Source organism: Ursus arctos, unplaced genomic scaffold (genome assembly GCF_023065955.2).
Source record: "Ursus arctos isolate Adak ecotype North America unplaced genomic scaffold, UrsArc2.0 scaffold_10, whole genome shotgun sequence".
Classification (NCBI taxonomy): Eukaryota; Metazoa; Chordata; class Mammalia; order Carnivora; family Ursidae; genus Ursus; species Ursus arctos.
This window is the reverse complement of record NW_026622764.1, coordinates 64,096,853-64,117,316: the sequence shown is the minus strand read 5'-3', so window position 1 is coordinate 64,117,316 and position 20,464 is coordinate 64,096,853. Positions and strand designations below refer to the sequence as shown.

Below are 20,464 nucleotides of genomic sequence, written 5' to 3'. Positions count from 1 at the left end.
CATTCTTTCCTCAAATATCTTTCTATTTTTGCATGTGTGATAGACCTTCTGATATTCAATATAGGAGAAGAGGAAAAAATCATAAAGAAACCATTGTTATCAGAGTTGGAAACTTTAGGATTATTCTTTTTCAGTGTGGCTATATCATGGGGACAATAAGTCTCCTTTCCTTGTCCAGCTGGTGTATCCCTCTTTGTCACTTAAAAGTTTATTTCTAGCATCATGTCTCCTTGATCTCTCCAGCTGGGTTCATAAGTCCTTCATATATGCCCTCCAAGTGCTTTATTCAAACATCAATTACCACATTATATTGTAATTGTTTCTATCTTTGTCCTCCTCTCACAGGACTATAAGATTCTTAAGTAGAAAATACTCCTTACTAATCTTTCTTCCTTTGTTCCCAAACACAGTCACTAGAGCATGGTAGTCACTCAAAACAGGCACTATAACAAGCACCATTTCTAAGCACTGGCCATATACCAGTGATCAAAACAGAAAAGGTCTCTGCCTTCATAAGCAGGGGGAGGTTGCATGAATCAGCTAACATAGCCACCAGCCAGTGGCTCATAGTACATAACATGTTTAAATGAGAAATCACCGTATCACTGACAACATTCCAAGGTATGTTCCAAGGGCTGTCAGTGAGTGTTACGTGAGTCGAGTATTATATAGTCAAAGGAGTTTGGGATGTTGAGTTGGGATCTTGAGTTGAAGAAAATTAAAGTTTTGTTTAATGCAGACTTCCAGTTCTGCAGAAAATTCATCACCAGAGCCCCCAAACATCTCAGTTAATTGAATCTTTCTATATGGGACAGTATTGTAAAACATTTGTTAATGGTCTCTATCTCTATCTTGAGGCAGTTGTAAGAGAAAAAGTTTCTTGGTATGTTGCAGAGTTACTGCCAACTTTAAATAATTGCTTTAGAAAGGATATGCTTTTAAGGAAGATAGAGGCCATTTATTATCAGCTAAATTGTACAACATTTTATCCTCATTATTTATATTTATATTCGAAAATAGTTCTGCTGAAGGTCGAATCAATTGATGTGGATTGGTGGTGAATAATGAACTTTGTGCTGAGTTTTCTAGTCATATTTTTATGTCACATTTTCAGCATGTAAGCTGCTCTTATGTAAATGAAGAAATATAAAATCGAGTAATACTGAGTACTTATAGGGTGTGGACATGTGTATAGCAAATCTTATTAAACCTATCCAAATGATTAAATTTACACGAACATTTAAATTTTGAAAATTGAGTCAACATAAACAAAAGTAAAATGTCATGCAAGAAAGTTATCTAAATTTGGAGCACCTGGCTCCTCAGTGGTGTGTGCAACTCGATCTTGGGGTTGTGAATTCAAGCCCCATTTTGGGCGTAGAGATTACTTAAAAATAAAATCTTAAAAAAAAAAAAGAAAGAAAGAAATGTATCTAAATTAGGAAAGTAGTTTAAAATTATTGCAAAAGTGAGTAAGAAAAAATTTCAATTATTCCATTGTAATTAAAAATTTAATTTGAATATAACTGTGATAACTGAAGCATGAATATTGAGGTGAATATTTAAATTACACTTAAGTTATGTAAGTGCGTGAGCTATGCTATCCTTTAGGAAACATTTTATACCTAAACACTAAAAATGAATTCAAAATTAAATGTTATATTTAAATACCAGTTTAAAAATAATTTAAAAATTATGCCTCCATTGTGAATATAGTTCTTCAAAATATTATCTATATGAATGGGAGTTAAGTAAAAATGTAATGAAAAGTTTGCTGTGTGAGTACTCAGCTAGTGGGGTGTTTTTCTGTTTTGTCTATTATTATAAGACTGTTAGTGTGACAAATAAAAATCAGGGAGATAAAATTACTTTTTAAAATATTTTTAAGGATCAATAGTTATAGGGAAAAAAATCAGGGAAAGAGGTATAGGATTCGGTTGTTTTCTGAATGGGCAAAATTAAAAGTATCAACAAAGTTGAGAGCTTTTGTAAATAGAAAGTTAATCGTAAAACTAATAAACATATTTTTTCAATTAGTTTTCAAGTGAATGTGTTAGATAACTTTTTTTGGATGTTAACATTTTTCTTTGGTGGGCCTCATAAATACCAGAAAGGATCAAATATAAATGCACCAGCTTGCATTTGATTACTGAAATAATTGTATAGCCTAAAGCAAACTTCACAGAGGCAGACTAAATTGTCACCGTGTTCTTAATTTACTATGTTATGTTTTCCTATTTGGGTTAAATATGTTACTGGCAAGTCATTCCCTCCTACAAAGCGATGATAAGCTACTAAGAAAGTGATATTTTTAGTTCCATTATTAGTAGTTTAATAACTACTCTCATTACACTTAGTGTGTTTTGAATGGAAAAGCCAAATAGACCATATATGGCTTTGTTAAAAATCTTAAACATGTTTAAGAATTAGTAGCTTTGCTCTGCCTTTTAAGATTTGTCTCTGTCAAAATTTGGTTTTGAAAGTTAAATCTAATTTTTATCACAAGAAAACACCACGAGAGAACAATCAAATTAACAAATATTATTGCATGCCTGTTATTTGCAAACACCGTCTAAGTACTATGGGGTTACTAAGCTGCATAAGACAAATACCTTGATCTCTTGTTTATAGTCTACTGAGAGAGTCAAGGTGTAAGTGCATCAGGTATTAAATGAAAAGTTGAGCTTCACCAAAGTACAATAGAATGTTTAATTGCCAAATTTACAAGCAAGGATATTTTAGAGAGAAGAATTGCATGTGATACAAAATAAACATAGAAATATAGCACAAAGAATAATACACAAGTAATTGCTAATTGGATAAGCATGAACATTGTAATGAGAGGAATAGCAAAAGTTTAGAGGATAGTATGAAGAGAATAGAGATTCTAAATACTGTGATGGGGTGATGAAATTGGAAAAGACCTTTGACCCTGCAAAGTAGGATAAAAGAATTTACTTCTATATATCTGTCACCTCAATTAAATGTTGCATTAAAAAATGTTAGGCCTTAAAAAACTATCTGGATTTCTGAAACTTATTGTTTTAGTTTAATAGAAATGCAAAACTAAATGCACTTAGTTTTGCGTATCAAAGGATAGAATTACTATTTATTGGTAGACTTTTAGCAAGCAGCAGGGGAGAACATTAATAACTATTACTCCCTTATAGGTAAGAAAACTAATACTCAGACAAATTATCATTCACCTAACAAGTGTCAGGGCTGGGATTTGAACCTATTTCTAACTTTTCTTCCTCCTATTGCTGCCTCTTGCTCATATGTACCATGCACTGAGTTGAATGCTTCACATGCATTCCTTATGACAGTTCTATGAAGTAAGTTTTATTTATCCCCATTTTATAAACGAAGGAACTGAGGTTTAGAGAATGCAATAGTGAAAATCATAAATTTAAATAATTTTTAATAATACCAGACTTGTAACTGTTATATAACCAAGGGGACCCCTTTTATATAAAATATTTTATAGGATTTAGAAAACATCTAGCAGTAATAGATACAATTTTAAAGATAATTGAAAATTATACCATTTCGTATGAGGATATCCTTCAAAGTTAAGTAAATCCTTTTCTATGTGATTTCTTATAGTGATCAATTTCTGAAGTCTTACAGGGAAGAATTTTTAATTATAATTTCTAAAAATACTTAAGCCTATTCACCGTGGCAGTAATTATTAGGATCAAAGAATATCTATTTATTTCAAGTGCGATAATTGCTGTACAGAATTAGATGTTTCACAAGTAATTTTACAATTTTCTCAATTAAGATTAAGGTAATTTTTTCTGCCCTGAGATTGCTTTAAATTAAGAGTCTAGCTCTACTAGAAGAGAGAAAGGGAGTGTTTATAAGCTCTAAAAAGCTTAGAATGTTATTGTCCCCCTTTCCCCCAAAAAAGGCTGAGTCAGAAGAATGGTTGGTTCAAGGTGCAGAAACAAAGAATGAAAATGCAATTAAACACTTGCTCATCATGTGGGTACTGGAGAGCACACTTTTTTTCCTCTTCCTTTTTTTGGAGATGACTTCTCTGCTCTCCTGTCCAGCCCTGCCTCCTTGTTTAATTGCTCATAATACTGGAGCCACTTTCTTTCCCCCACAAGCACTAATAAAGTAAAAAGGTATATCAAATTGTGCCTTAAACTGTTTCACCATTAAAACCTTTCCATTCACTCCAGCCAAGTCTTTTATGGAGGGTCACATCTAGTGACCTCCTTAAGAAACCACGCTCATAGGAATTGAGACCACAGTGCCCCAGTGGGGTGGCGCTTCCTCTCTAGCTATAGATTAAGGGAAACTCAGGAACCAACTCTACTGCTCTGTGTGGATACTCGACTCCTAATTTTGTTTCTCTTCTTTTAATTGAGACTTAAAATTTACAAGCATTGTTAATAAATATTTTTTGAAAATCGAGCCCAGTTTTCTGGACAACACACTTAAAATAGCTGCTCTTTCATTTTATCATAACATACAGAACCTGACCAGATGCTGATGGGCTGCTTCTCCTCATCTATCATTTTCACACTGAAAACTACCCTTTAAAGTCTATAAAACCACTTTATTCCTTATGATACCAGAAAACCAGGCTCATAGGGAGTAATGGTGCACCCAGAAGTAGTCATCTAATTTTTTTTTTTTTTTTGTCTTCAGAAAACTACTTTCCCTGAAGAAAAGAAAAAACAAATTAAAAAATCAAATAAAACATCCAGTACTCTATCAGGAGACATTTCTTTCTGCAACATTAAAAAAAAAAGTTATATAAGCCCTCTGATATGATTATTTTGAGGACAGAATGGTTTTTTTTTTCTTGAATGATTTACTCAGCCCTTTATCAAATAGGCATGCATGTGCCTTCAAACTTGCAGTATAACATACCCTCCTTTAAAATTACCAGGTGGGGCGCCTGGGTGGCACAGAGGTTAAGCGTCTGGCTTTGGCTCAGGGCGTGATCCTGGCATTCTGGGATCGAGCCCCACATCAGGCTCCTCCGCTATGAGCCTGCTTCTTCCTCTCCCACTCCCCCCTGCTTGTTTCCCTCTCTTGCTGGCTGTCTCTATCTCTGTCGAATAAATAAAATCAAATCTTTAAAAAAATAAAAAATAAAAAAAAACAAAATCACCAGGTAACATTAACATGACTTTTCAAAGCTCATTGTGAGTAAGTTAAGAGTTCTTTTGTATGATGTAGTTTATGCTGAAAAGCTTTACTTTCCATGTTATGTGACTAAGATAATAGTATCATATGTTAACCAAATGATACTTTTTTTCCCCTTCTGCTAAAAAAGTAAATTAAGATCAAAAGTAATGAGAAGTGCAATAGGTTGTCACTTCAGTGAACAGTACAGGGAAAAAGGAAGTCAGAAGGTAGCAAAAGCTACAAGTGGGGTCATCTAGAGAGAGTGGCAACATAAGCCAAAAAGTTAGATCAAGACGCAGGTAAAATAAGAAACCCATACTGGAAACAAATTTTCGGCAAAAAGTTTTCTTTACTACCTACTTTCTTTTTTATGTCTTGGCTATTTGATTTGATTGCTAACAAAAATGTTCTCATTGTTAAGTATAGCTTGTGCAATCTAACACATACTTTAGTAATATTCATTATTTTTTCATCTGAAGTTTCATTTTAATTAATTGGGAACCTTGCTTAATTCACATACATTCATCAATCACTATCTCCCTCCTTTGTGAATCCAAAATGTTCAGAGTTTCTCAAGACTCATCATTCATAATAACTACTCCCCACTGATATGCATGGGAACAAGTGATAATAGCCTAAAGGGTGGAATGCCTCCCCAGTGGTGTATTTGGCATCCTCGTTACAGAATCCTGTCTTTGCTTCCAGGTTCAGTAATCACGGGGAGAGGGAGCAGACTAGTCTGGCTGAAAAAGAATGGGCTGAAGACTAGTCTTTGGCTTTCTGAACTTTGACTTTATAGTGTCAGAATATGAGAGTGCACTTTTCAAAGACAGGAGGGTTACATTTTTCAGGAGCATCACCAATTAATTTGTAATTTAAATGACCAGCTATAATATGCAGCATCAGGTTAGAGTGGATGGAAACATGTCCGAGAAAGACTTCGGAAGAATTGCTCAGTAGTACATAGGAAAAAGAGAACAGTAAAAATGGCTTAAGATATATGTCAAATGTATATGCGCAGACATACCATTTGGATAAGAGCGTGTGCACACACACACACACACGTGCACTTACAGCATTAAGGCAATATATATCGCTAGAAATTGACTGAACAGCACACAAGCCATGTTAAATAAAAGGCAAATGATTTTTCTTAGGGAGGAGAACTAAGGGTGCCGGTAAATATAGACTTCTTTTGGCCAACATCTTTTGTAATTGTGTTTCATTAGCCTACTCCCACCTGTGTACTTGTACGTTCGCTTAGGCAGCCAGTTGATTTCCCGTTTTTATTACTAGATCTCATCTCTTTCCTTCTTGACACTTCAAAAAATTAACTACAGGTTTATTTACTTATTTACACTATGAAATAGACTGAAAGCTGCACAAAGGCAGGAATCATGGTAGTTTATTCATCTCTGCACACCTAGTACTTAGCCTATGGCCTGGCTTATGGTGGGTGTCCAATAAATATTTTCTGACTGTATGATAAGCACACAGCATTCTGTGTATTTTATGGGTATTATTTTTCATTCACAACACTTAGTTCTGCTCATAAAGAAGCAGGGCACAGCTGTGCTGGTGCTTTCAGTGTAATATCCTCAAGATAGTCCATTTCCTCAGTTGCTTTCCTTACAGTTGGAGGCAGGGTAGCAGGAGTTGAAAGTAAGCCGTCCTGGGGACAGGTACTTGTTCTGCCACCTACTGGTTGCTTAATAGTGGGCGCATATTTAACCTCTGTGCCTCCACTTGTTCCTTTGGAGAATGGGTTAATAGCAGTACTTGTGTCAAAGGGAATATATCAAGAGTGAAGAGCTCAGAAAAGTATGTGGAACACAGTAAGCTCTCAGTAAATATTAGACCTTGAAAAAGTATCGTTATTCTAGCAATTTACTCAGTTGGGTTAGATTATACTACAGTGACATACATATGATCTTCAGTTCATCACAAGAAAAGTTTATTTCTCACTTATACTCCGTGCCCAACATGGGTCTGCAGGGCAACTGTCAGTGACGTCACTCAGGATGCAAAATGATGGAAATTTCATATCCGGCCTATTTTCTTGATCGCTACAGTGGAGGGAAGGGAACATGTCAGGTTGTTCATTGGCTCTTAAACTTTCTTCTGGAAGTGACTCACTTTTGCTCACATTTTCTTGACTGAGAGAAGTCACATAGACATGGTTTATTTCAAAATGAATGGAGAAGTACAATCTCTGGTGTGTCCAGAGGAAGAGAAGATAAAAAATGTTTCATTATTAGTCTGCCAGCTAGTGCTAGTGTTTTTCTTCAATCATGGTAGAATTAAAGGTCATGCATAGAAGTCCTGACCTCAGTGATTACCACCAATTCTTTAGCCAAGTAGAAATTCTGGTTCTCATTATATTTTATGCGTGTATTGAGCAAAATATTTCTTTGTTCCTTTCACTCTTTTCTCAGTTACATTGGATAATTTTTGTTACCGAATACCAAGTAACCAATTAACCGTACAGTCATGCTTTACCAGGTAAATTCCGTTTTCTCCCTAGCTTATGAAGGTATCCATTCCCGGGAGGGCAGGAGGGATCCCTTTTAAAGAAATGTAGTGCATTTTCATGAGTCTAAAATGTAATTATCAAAAATTTCATGGAGAAAAATTATGATTTCTTGAACTCTGTTTATGCTAAAATAACACCAAATTTAATTTAACGAATGCCATCACATTCATAGTAGCATTCATTATCATAATACAAACTAACTGGCTATCTTCTCTTTGTTAATTACCGGCTGTTTACCCACTATTTTCTGGCAGTTATGCACCGTCCTTGTAAAACCACGCTCATGAACAACACATACATATGATACTCAGTGTTTCTAGAATTCAGTCTTGAAAGGTAAAAACAAAGTTACAAGGACTAAAATAAATAAACAATTTATGGAAATACAAATGATATCACATTCACCCTCCTAGTTGACAAATCAGAGGTATCAGGCATGACATTTTAACCTCTGTAAACTGGCAGGTCCAAGCAGAACTTGAGTGCAGCATGATTTCCTATACAGATTTGGTGATGCTCGCACAGTGTCTCCTGTATGTGTTCACCTGGCCGCTCCCCAAGGACTGGAAATCTGTTAGCCCTTCTTCATGGAAAGAAGTGTCTGTGCACCTAACTTAGGGTATTAAATGAAACTCTCAGAGCATGCAAAATATACTGACCTGAAGAGGCATATCACAGGGTACAATTTTTGATCATGCTTACAAATTATTACTAGCAGTCATTTCTGGAGTTATTCTGAAAAACTTACTAGAGTTCTTTCTTTATTTTGTTTTGTTTTTCTGGAGTGGCTCACAGGTTACAGAATAATATGGCAAAGTATATTTACTTACACTGAAATGTTATTTTTTTCTTTTTAATTTTTATCAAAGTATGGTTGATACACACATTCCATTAGTTTTGGGTGTACAACATAGAGATTCAAAAAGTCTGAACATTATACTGTGCTCACCACAAGTGTAGCTACCATCTGTCACCATAAAACAACTACAATACCGTTGACTATATTCCCTAGGCTGTACCTTTTATCTCCATGACTTAAATTCATTTCATAACTGGAAGCCTGTATCTCCCACTCCCCTTCACCCATGTTTCCCCCAACGCCCTCCCCTCTGACAGCCATCAGTTTCTTCTCTGTATTTATGGGTCTATTTTTGCTTTTTGTTTGCTTGTTTATTCATTTCTTTTTTAGATTCCACATAAAGTAAAATCATATGGCATTTGTCTTTCTATTTGATTTATTACACTTAACATAATATCCTCTGAGTCCATCCATGTTATCACAAATGGCAAAATCTCATTCTTTTTATGGCTGAGTAATATTTGGGTGTATACACACACACACACACACACACACACACACACACACTCTATCTTCTTTATCCATTCATCTATCAATGGGCACAGATTGCTTCTTTATCTTGGCTAATGTAAATAATGCTGCAATAAACGTAGGGGTGCATATGTTTTTTGAATTACTTTTTCATTTTCTTTGGGCAAATACCCAGCAGTGGAATTACTGGATCATACGGTATTTCTAGTTTTAATTTTTGAGGCCCCTCCATACTCTCTTCCACAGTGGTTGCACCAATTTTCACTCCCACCAACAGTACACAGGGGTTCCACATTCTCACCAACACTTGTTATTTCTTATCTTTCGATGCTAACCATACTGACAGGTGTAAGGTGATATCTCATTGTAGTTTTGATTTGCATTTCCCTGACGATTAGTGATGTTGAACATCTTTACATGTGTGTTTGCTATCTGTATGTCTTCTTTGAAAAAATGTCTATTCAGTTCCTCTGCCCATTTTTTAATTGGGTTGTTTGTGTTTTTGGTGTTGAGTTGTCTAAGTTCTTTATATATTTGGGTCAGTATACACCTTATTGGTATATCATTTGCAAATATCTTTTACCATTCAATAGGTTGCCTTTTCATTTTGTTGATGGTTTCCTTTGCTATACAAAAGCTTTTTATTTTGGTATAATCCAAATAGTTTATTTTTGCTTTTGTTTCCCTTGCCAGAGGAGACATATCTTAAAAAACTCTTGCTAGGGTGATGTCAGAGAGCTTACTGCCTATGTTTTCTTCTAGGATTTTTATGGTTTCAGGTCTCACATTTAGGACTTTAATCCATTTTGAGTTTATTTTTGTATAGTATAATAAAGTAGTCCAGTTTCATTATACTGAAATTTTAAATGGAAGGAGTGATAAAGGAATCATTTAAAGAGTCTACACACTTGTATATTGATAAATTTCAGTGGTAATACAGTGGAGAACATGTAAGAGAGAGTAAAAGGAAGGGAATATATCTATTATATATGTTTTGCTACTAGAATGTATCTTTAGCACGAAGAATATTGCCTAACATGGGATAAATGCTCAGTAAATATTTTTTTGAATGAAAACATTGAAGAAGGAAAGACATGAATAGGAGTTTGTAAAGAAAACAGAGTGATGAGTTCCTAAATTGATAACCTTTCACAGATGCCAAACACGGTGGTGTTAAAATATAAGCCTTTTGCAGACATACCATACTGCCAACAGAAGCACCTGTAACAACTCTTGACTTGCTGGTAAACAGTATCATCCATGAGAAAAAATGGGGACACAAGGAAAGAATGATGTATATACTCTAACAGTATTTCTAAACATTTTTGGATCAGAAACTGTTTTGAGAAAAAATTTATTGAAACCATGGACCTCTTTTCCCAAAATACATATGTACATATCCCACAAGATTTTGCATACCATTTCAGAAGCTTTGTGGGCACATAAAAGCCCTCCGTGGGTTAGTTATATGAGTAAATTACAACATATTTCTTTTTAGTAATGGGAATATTAGATATAAGTAATATAGGAGAGTGGTTTCAAAAATTTCAAGAAAATAGGTACAAGTCTCATGATCAGAATTTCAACAAACAAAAAAATTCCAGTATTTATAAGAGGTTTTAAAAACATAGTAGTGAAAATACAATAGAGAAAATGCCAACAAAAAAGAAACCAGTGTGTGTGAAAAACACATACAAGGAAAAAGAAAAGTGAAGAGGAACACAAGTGCAAGGAACAAACACAAAACCATAAGATAAATGTCTGAAAGACCAAAACCCAGAATGGGTGGAGATGTAGTCTATAGAGCTCATATAACTCCTCCATCAGGTTCCATCATGGCAGGGAAAGGGCTTTCTTCCTCGGCGTTGACCTAGGAGGCTACTGTCGGTGCAAAGTACTGCTTTACTTTTCCTACAAAGTACACAGTTTGCCTGTGTAATCAGCCTCTTAGGAGCTTCTGGTTCCACTGTTCCTACACCGTCTGTCTCCTGCGCCCTCCAGGAACATGGCTTCTTCCAGATCATACAAGGCCAAGGCCATAAAGATGCTTATTCTGGCCTCTTGTTGAGTTTTCTTGGATCAGTATAATTTGCACATGTTTTGGGACCTCATTTGTGTTAAAGTTTTCAGACTCATCAGAGGGGAACATCTATGAAACCAACTAGTATATTTTTTGCTAGTATTGACCATCTTGCAGTAAATGATTACACTTTAAGAAATAAAGAAAGTGAAGGGGAAAAGTCCCCTTTTCTACTAGGGTTGGAGAAGAGAAGGGAGAAAGGCACAGAGTGGTGAAGAAACTAGAAAGCTACGTCCTGCCACACATCCGTGGATTTGCAAGGAGGACAAAGAAGGTGCTGCTGGCACACTTTGCAAGTTCAGAAGCACCATTCCAGGTGAAAGATACCCATGGGATTGGCCTGTTGTCAGGGACTAACAGTGATTTTAGGAGATCATCCAAAGAAAGTACCACTCTCAATACCTGCTGGTATTTCATAAATGCTCAGTGCCAAGACTATCTTTAAAAAGAGCAAAATAAGCATGGCTTAAAAGGACCCGATAGTTCCTTAGAAGAGTTGATGTCTGTTCAAATATTGAAAACCCTAAATATGATCCAAGACTGACTCTCAATAATCCAAAATGATTTCCACATGAATAATGGGGGAAATACCAGAAGAACAAATCAGAGAGCAAATATCCCAATTTTCCCAAACTCCCCCTTCAACAAAAATAAGAGGATGGATTTTGCATTTTAGAAGTTACAGGTAAATATTTTTCGTTGTTACTTATACTTAAATTTTTATATGAATCAAGTAGTGTATTACTTGTTTAATGAACATAAAGACTTTTTTTTTTTTTACTCAAACAGTAAATGAGAAACACTTTAAAATAGAACAAAACACAGAAAATTCATTTGAGATGAACAGGATATTGGATTTCAACATTAACAATAGTGATTTTTTTTTAAATAGATATGACAGAATGCAGTCCTTCCAAATCACAATTTAAACTAGTTTGTGATATTAGAGGGCAGAAGGACTTCCAGTGAGATGTAACATTTACTCTGTCATTTATTCTTTGAACTTTGGTTAATAGCTGTTTGGTGCTTGTGTCTCTCCAGGATAGAAGGAAATACTGGCAGTCAGAACTGGACAACAGTTCACCTATGTGTCCTTTTCCCCCACAACAAACACAGAAAAAAGTGGTGCATTCCTTATTCTTCGCTCCCGATCCTATCCCCGACTCCCTTGTCCCATATACAGTATTCTCTACCACAGGTGCCCATAAACATAGCTGGTTGCCTGCGCAATGGTACAGGGGTACTTCCCCCAAGTGATACAGAAATTAACCCTAGGAATAAGGATCCAAGATTCTTCTTTATCCAGGGTTCTTTGGGGGAACAGAGATAGTGAAGGAAAAGCATGTTTTTCATCATGAAAAGTAAAAAAATATAAAGGGGGTATAGCATGCTGAATTTGAAATTAAATTAATTTGTCTAACTTCATTATCTGTGTGAGTATAGAACATTTGACATATATATTAAAATCTCAGTATGGTAAGGACATGTTGAAAACTGAAATTTATTTTGAGACAATTGTAGATTCACATACAATTTAAGAAATAAGACAGATCCCACGTGCCTTTTACCTAGTTTCTGCCAATGGTAACATCTGTAGAACTACAGTACAATATTACAACCCGAATACTGATACGGTCAAGATACAGAACATTTCCATTTTCATAAGGATCCCTCATGTTGCTCTTTTATTGGCAACACTCACCCCCCTCCCTGACCCTCTTCCTAAAATCCTGGGAGACACTAGTCTGTTCTTCATTTCTACACTTTTATCATTTCAAGAATGTTACATAAATGGAATCATACTATATGTAACTTTTGCGGATGGGTTTTTTCAATCAGCATAATTCTATGAAGATTAATCCAGGTTGTTGTATGTATCAATAGTTTGTCTTACTTTCCTGCTGAGTAGTATTCCATGGTACCACATTTGTTTAACCATTTATCAATTGAAAGACATTTGGGTTGTTTACAGTTTGGGGGTATTACAAATAAAGCTGCTGTACACATTTGTGTGCATGTTTTTCTCTGAACATAAGTTTTCATTTTTCTAGGATAAATGTCCATGAGTACAATTACTGGGTCAAATGATAATTGCATGTTTAATTTTTCAAGAAAACTGTTTTCCGCTGTAGCAATTCGATTTTACATTCTTGCCAGCAAATAAATGAGTGATCCAGCTTCTCTGTATTTTTACCAGCATTTTGTGTTGTCACCTTGTTTTATTTCAGCAATTCTAATAGGTGTATAGTATATCTCATGTGGTCTTAATTTGTCTATCCCTAATGGATAATGATTTTGAACATCTTTTCTTGTGTGTATTTGCCATCTGTGTATCTTCTTCAGTGAAATGTCTCTTAATGTCTTTTGCCCATTTCCTATTGATATAGTTTGCTTTTATTACTGTTGGGTTTTGAGAATTTTTCATATATTCTAGATTTTAGTTCCTTGTCAGATAGGTGGTTTGCAAATAGTTTCACCTGCTCTTTTTATCTTCTTAATATTTCTTTTGTAGAGCAAATGTTTTAATTTCTATTTGGTCTACTTTATCAATTTTTCCTTTCCAGGCTTATGCTTTTGGTGTCAAGTCTACAAACTCTTTGCCTAGCCCTGTTCCAAAGATTTTCTCCTTTTCTTCCCCCCAACTTTTATAGTTTTATAATTACATATGTTTCTGAACCATTTTGAGTTAAATTTTTTAAAGGTATGAGATTTAGGGGCGCCTGAGTGGCTCAGTTAGTTAAGCGACTGCCTTCGGCTCAGGTCATGATCCCAGAGTCCTAGGATCAAGCCCCACATCAGGCTTTCTGCTCAGTGGGGAGCCTGCTTCTCCCTCTCTTTCTGCCTGCTGCTCTGCCTACTTGTGTTCTCTCTCTCTTTCTCTCAAATAAATAAATAAAATCTTTAAAAAAAAATAAAGGTATGAGATTTAGGTCAGGGGCTTTTGTCTCTGTTTTTTTTTTAATTTTGCAGGGGGAAGGTGGTGTCTTTTTTTTTTTTCTTTTTGCCTGTGGATGTTCAATTGCTCTGATACAATCCATTGAAAAGATATCTTTCCTCCTTTGAATTGGTTTTCCACCTTTGTCAAAATCAGTTGGTCATATTTGTGTGGGTTTATTTCTTGGTCCTCTATTTCATTAATCTATGTCTGTCCCTTGGCCGGTATCACACATCTTGAACTATTTAATGTCTTGAAATCAAGTGGACTGGTTCCTCTCACTTTAACCCTCTATTATTTAAGTTTTAGAATAATCTTGTTCATATCTACTAAAAACCTTGCTGGAATTTTGATAGGTATTCTGTTAAATCTGTATATCGATTTGAAGAGAATTGGTATCATTACTATGTTGAGTTTTCCAATCCATGAACATGGTATGGCTTTCCATTTTATTTAGATATTAGTATATTTTTTCATCATTATTATGTAGTTTTCATTACACAAGTCCTGTACATGTTTTTTCGATTTATAACTATTTCTTTTTTTTTTCTAATTTTAAATTGTATTTTTCTTTCACTGTTCATGTGTTCATTGCTAGCATATAGAAACACAATTGATATTTGTGTGTTTATCCTGAGACCTTGTTAATCTTAGTCATTAGTTTCAGGAGTTTTCAATAGATTTTGTGTGGTTTTCTACATGAACAATAATGTCATCTGCAAATAGGGAGTGTTTTATTTCTCCCTTTCCTATTCTGTATTCCTTTTCTTCTTTTTTGCCTTATTGCATTAGCTAAAAATTCCTGTACTGTGTTGAATAAGAGCTGTGAGAGCAGATATTTTGTATTTTTCACAGTTTTAGGAGAAAATCCTTCAGTCCTTCACCTTATGTATAATTTAGCTATAGGGTTTTTGTAGATGCTTTTATCGAGTTGAGGAAGTTGTCTTTTATTCCTGTTTTTCTGAAAATTTCTTTTCATGGATGCATGTTGAATTGTGTCATATTTGTCTATACTGACTAATGTTGATCATATGATTTTCTTCTTTAGCCATCAGTGTGGTGGATTATATTAATTAATTTTCAAATACTGAACCAAACTTACTTCCCTGGAATAAACTTCACTTGTCACTATGTATAATTTTTATTATACGTTGCCTAATTCTGTTTGCCAATATTTTATTAAGGATTTTTGAGTCTATATTCATAAAGGATATTGGTCTGTAGTTTTCCTCCTTTGTACTGTGCTCGGTTTTTATTTTGGTGTTATACTAGTTATAAAATTAATTGAGAAATGTTTCCTTCTCTTTTCTCTAGGTGAAATTGTGTATAATTGGGGTCGGTTTTCTTTAAATGTTTGATAGAATTTTCTAATAAAACCACGTGGGCCTGGAGATTCTTTGGGGGCAGTTTTAAATGTATTAAATTTTCTTAATAGTTACTGATCTATTCATATTGTCTATTTCATATTGAATGAGTTGTGGTAGTTTGTACTCTTTGAGGAATTGGTCCATTTTGTTTAAGCTCTCAAATTTATGTGTGTGGAGTATTTCATAGTATTTACTTATTATGCTTTTGATGTCTTTAGGATCTGAAATGATATACACTGTTTCATTGCAGATATCGGTAATCTGTGCCTTCTCTCTTTTTCCTTTATCAGTTTTATTGGTATTTTTTAAGAATCAGCTCTTTGTTGTATTGATTTTTCTCTACTGTTTTTCTGTTTTGAATTTCATTGATTCCTATTTTTATTTTTTTTAAGATTTATTTATATGGGGGGGAGGGAGAGAAGAGAGATCATGAAAGCAGGGGGAAGGGGTAGAGGGAAAAGCAGACTCCCCACTGAGCAGGGAGCCCAATGCAGGACTCGATCCCAGAACCCTGGGATCATGACCTGAGCTAAAGGCAGACACTTAACTGACTGAGCCACTCAGGCGCCTGATTGCTACTTTTATCTTTATTATTTCCTTCCTCTGCTTTCTTTGCTCTCATTTTTCTATATTCTCAAAGTGAGAGGTTAGAGTATTGATTTGAAATATTTCATCTTTTCTAATGTATGTATTTTTATACTATAAATTTTCCTATCGTTACTCTTTTAGCTGTGTTCCAGAAGCTTTGATATTTTTATTGTAATTTTTATTCAATTCATTGCATTTTTTGTTTTCCCTTGAGAATTCTTTTTCGACTCATGGGTTATTTAGTAGTGTGTGGCTTTAGTTTCCAAGTGTTTAGAGAATTTTATTCTATTGCCTTTCTGTTATTGATTCCCATCTTTTTCCATTTTTGTAGGAGAGTACACTGTATCATTTCAGTTCTTCTAAATTTGTTAGATGTGTGCTGTGGCCCAGCGTATGGTCTCTCTTGGTAATATGGGTAATATAAGTTCCAGAGACACTTGAAAACAGTGTGTATTCTGCCGTTGTTAGTTGGAGTGTTCTAAATATGTTGGTTGGTGGTGGTATTGTGTTCGTCTATATCTTTGCTGATCTTCTGTGTGTTCTATCAATTGCTGAAAAGAGAGGTGTATATACACACCCTGTAACTGTGTATTTGTCTTTGTCTCTTTTAGTTCACCAGTTTTTGCTTGACCTGTTTCGCAGCTCTGCTGTTTGGCACATACACATTGGGATTGGTGTCTAATTGATAGATTGGCCCTTCTGTCGTTACATAAGGTCTTTCTTTGTCTTTAGTAATTTTATTTTTTCCTTAGTTTGTGTTTATCTGATATTAATATAGACATTCCTGCTTTCCTTTGATTAATGTTTGAAAGATAGATCTTTTTTATTCTTTTATTTTCCGCCTGCCTATATTATTATATTTGAACTTGGTTTCTTATAGACAGCATTCTTTTTAAAACATTATTATTTGGTTTTTGTTTGTTATCCTTGTTTTCTACTGCTCTTTTTCCTGCCTTCCTGTAGATTACTTGAACATTTTTTGGAATTCCATTTTGATTGATCCATAGTGTTTTTGAGTATATCTCTTTATGTAGCTTTTTTAAGGGGTTGCACATGTATTTTATCACAGTCTACTGGCGGTGTCGTTGTACCAGTCCTAATGAAGTATAGAATCTTTACTTTCTTTACATCCCTTTGCCCTCCCCCATTTCTAGTATATCTGTCTTAAATATTACCTCTATACACACTTAAAACCACAGCAGACCGTGTTATAATTTTTGCTTCAATGGTAAAACATAATTTAGGACACTCAAGAAGAAAAGGAAAACCTATATATTTACTCATATTTTGCTTATCATGTTCTTTTTTTCCTTCCTGGTGTTCCAGTGTTCCTTTTATTGCTTCCTTTGTGTTTATAAGACTGCCTATAGCCAATTTTTAGACTAGCCCCGATGGCAACAAATACTTTATTTTCTTTCATCTGAAAAATCTTTATTTTTTATTCCTGAAGGATATTTTCACTGGCTGTAGGAAACTGAGTTGACAGTTCTTTTTTTCAGCACATAAAAAATACTTGGCCATTTCTTCGGGCCACCATAGCTTTTGATGTAAAATACGCTGTCACTCTAAGCATTTTATGTCTGTAGATGAGGTGTCATTTTTTCTCTGGCTGTTTTGTAGATTTTTTTCTTTATCCTTTGTTTTCAGATGTTTAATCATGATGTGTCTTGGCATAAATTTCTTCAGGTTTATTATGTGTGGAGTTTAGTCGGCTTCTTTAAATCTATACATTATGCTTTGGGGCCAGATTTAGAAAGTATTCAGCCATTGCTTTTTAGGGACTGTTTCATCCCTGCTCTCTTTCCTCTCTCCTTCCAGAACTCCAACGACCCAAATATGTTAGATGTTATAATCCATAGATCCCTGAGGCTTTGTCCATTTTTTTCAGGCCATTTTCTCTGTTATGCAGGTTGGGCAATATCTATTTCTCTATCTGCCGTTTAACTAGTTTTTTCTTCTGTCCCTTCCATTCTGCTGTTGAGCCCATCCACTGCGGTTTTTATTTTGGTTATTTTATCTGTCAGTTCTAAAATCCTTACTTGATACTTTTTTACATCTTCTAATTTTTTGCTGAGGGAGAATTTGTGTTTCTTTCCTGTGGCTTGCTATTTTGTTGTTTGCTCCAAACATGTTCATAATTGCTCAGTGAAGCATTTTTCAAATCACACATGATTTAGAATCCTTGCCAGAAAATCCTAACATCCCTGTCATCTCAGTGTTAGCATCTACGGATGACCTGGAGATCCTCCAGGTTCCTGGTATGACAGGTAACTTTGGATTGAAGCAGGATATTTTCTTTTCCTTCTCTGAGATATTTTGTATCTTATTTAAACCTTCTGTTTTAGTTGACTTAGTCTCTGACATTGCTCCATTAGGAGAAATAGGGAAGCACTGCATTTTTACTTCCAGGTGGAGGCAGAAATCTAGTTTCCCCACTTGGACTCTGCTGACATCCAGAGAGTGAGCAGCTCCTCATTACTGCTTGGCAGGGGGTGGGAATTGCAGCTCTTGTGTGGTGTACACTACTGGGGGTAGCCTTATTGGTGTTGATCAGTGGTGAAAGTCCTAACTCTCTACTAGGCCTCCCCTGATAGCACCACGGTGAGGAGGGAGAAGGACACCTCATTACTGTCTAGCTGGAGAGGGGGAGAGGGGTGGATTCCAGGCCCTCCACACGGTCTCCACTGACTTCGTGAGGGTGGGATACCTTGTTACCAGTCAACAGAGATGAAAGTCCTGGTTCCCTATTTGACCTTCCCTGATACCACCCTGATGAGAATGTTAGGGTACCACATTACACCTTGATTAGGGTTCAGATGTAGGCTTCCCACTCATACTTTCTGGTGTGAGTAGGTGAGCACAGTTTCACTATGGTGTTTGGCTGGAGTACAGTAGTTGTCTAAAAGTTTTCTGTCTTGCTGGGCTACACCTTTCTTGGTTCTTTGGCTAGAGAAACCAGACTTTTGTTGGGGGCTTTTTTTAAATTATTATCATTGATCTGCACCCATTAATCTATCTGGGTTGCTAGCCTCTTTCCTTCAAGTCTAATACATATGAGGCAAAAAGATAACCCTGGGAACTCCTCTACGTTGTTTCTTAGGCCCCGGGGTCTTATAACCATTATTCTTAGGTAATCTTATTTTGACAGAAAAATAAAGCTATAATAATTATGATGTGTAGAAAAACAAGTATATTCAAATATACTTCAAATGCTTATAATTTTAATGTTCTTTTCATATATCCCTTACCTTGTTATTTTCTTTTACAATTAAGTAGTGGAAAACAAAATTACATAATCATAAAATCCAAAATGTTTTTCAAAAGTAAATTATTGTTCTCAGTGACTGTCCATGTCTGTATATCTCCAAAGTACCAAATTGGTATAATTAATTCATTGAATATTTATTAAAAACATTGTATAAAAAATAGTATGGTCTGTCTGTCATTGCACTAGAGACATAATGATGATCAAAACATACACCGTTCCTGCTTTAATCAAATGTAGTATTCCTTTACAATAAAATAGCAAAATAAAAATGAAATCTAATCTTCTAGGAAAGCATTTTATGTGTTTTTATGAATAGTGCTGCTCAGGAAAATTAGAATATTATCTCTGGAGTATGTTACTCCAAATACTGCAGATAGAGAAAAACAGACTTCTCAAACAGTGGCATTTATCACCAGTGTTTATTGAAATTAAATTGAAAACAAGAATTATATCACGAAACATTCCATTGATATACAATGAACAGATTTCAGTAGTTTCTGAAATAACTCGTGGATTTTTAATACTGGTTTAGAGTGTAACATGGTTTAGATAATGTTACCCAATGAAGGCCGTGATTGTTAATGGTTTATATTAGCTGAAAGCGGTAAAATCATTCAAGGACTCTGTTAGTGTTAGAATAATAATTTACCAAGACAATTACCACATACTGGAATTTTTTGCAGCTCTAATTCAGTATTATTAATAATGGATAAAATTGCACTTTTCTCAGGTTGCTGTGGGCAGCAGGGAATTATTTCAATGAATATTTCAGCACATTATTTTAATCATTGTTCCACCAAATCCAACTGGGCAATATTTTATGGTTCTTAATTCCGTCTACTACGAAACCATGGTCATTAAATTGCAAACTATTTGTAGTGAGGTCTATCCTGTGATTTACAAGCCTTGTTAAAAACAGTGTAAAAGAATGAAAACTGTGCCATTAATACTTGTAATTTGATGCTGCATTTGTTACTAAACTCCCCATGATTAATGTTTTTAGTAGAAGGAAGAACATTGTAGAGAAAACAGAACTGAGTATCACAATGCTTAAAATATGAGAATGTTACTATTTTAAGTTTTGGTCAGTTGTACGGGAAACATGTATGTAAACACAATTGTAAAAGATAAGTATCTCCAAAATCATCTTAATTTTCCATTGAAACCAAGGAAATAGAGCTTTAATGTTGTGTAAAAATGTGTATTTCCCATTTT

The 20,464-nt window shown here is 34.9% G+C and overlaps 1 protein-coding gene across 6 annotated transcripts in view; it reads left to right on the top strand.

Annotated features, from left to right (window-relative positions):
• Positions 1-20,464, top strand: part of NBEA (neurobeachin) — a 662,109-nt gene that overhangs the window by 411,716 nt on the left and 229,929 nt on the right. The gene's annotated exons all lie outside the window — the stretch shown is intronic.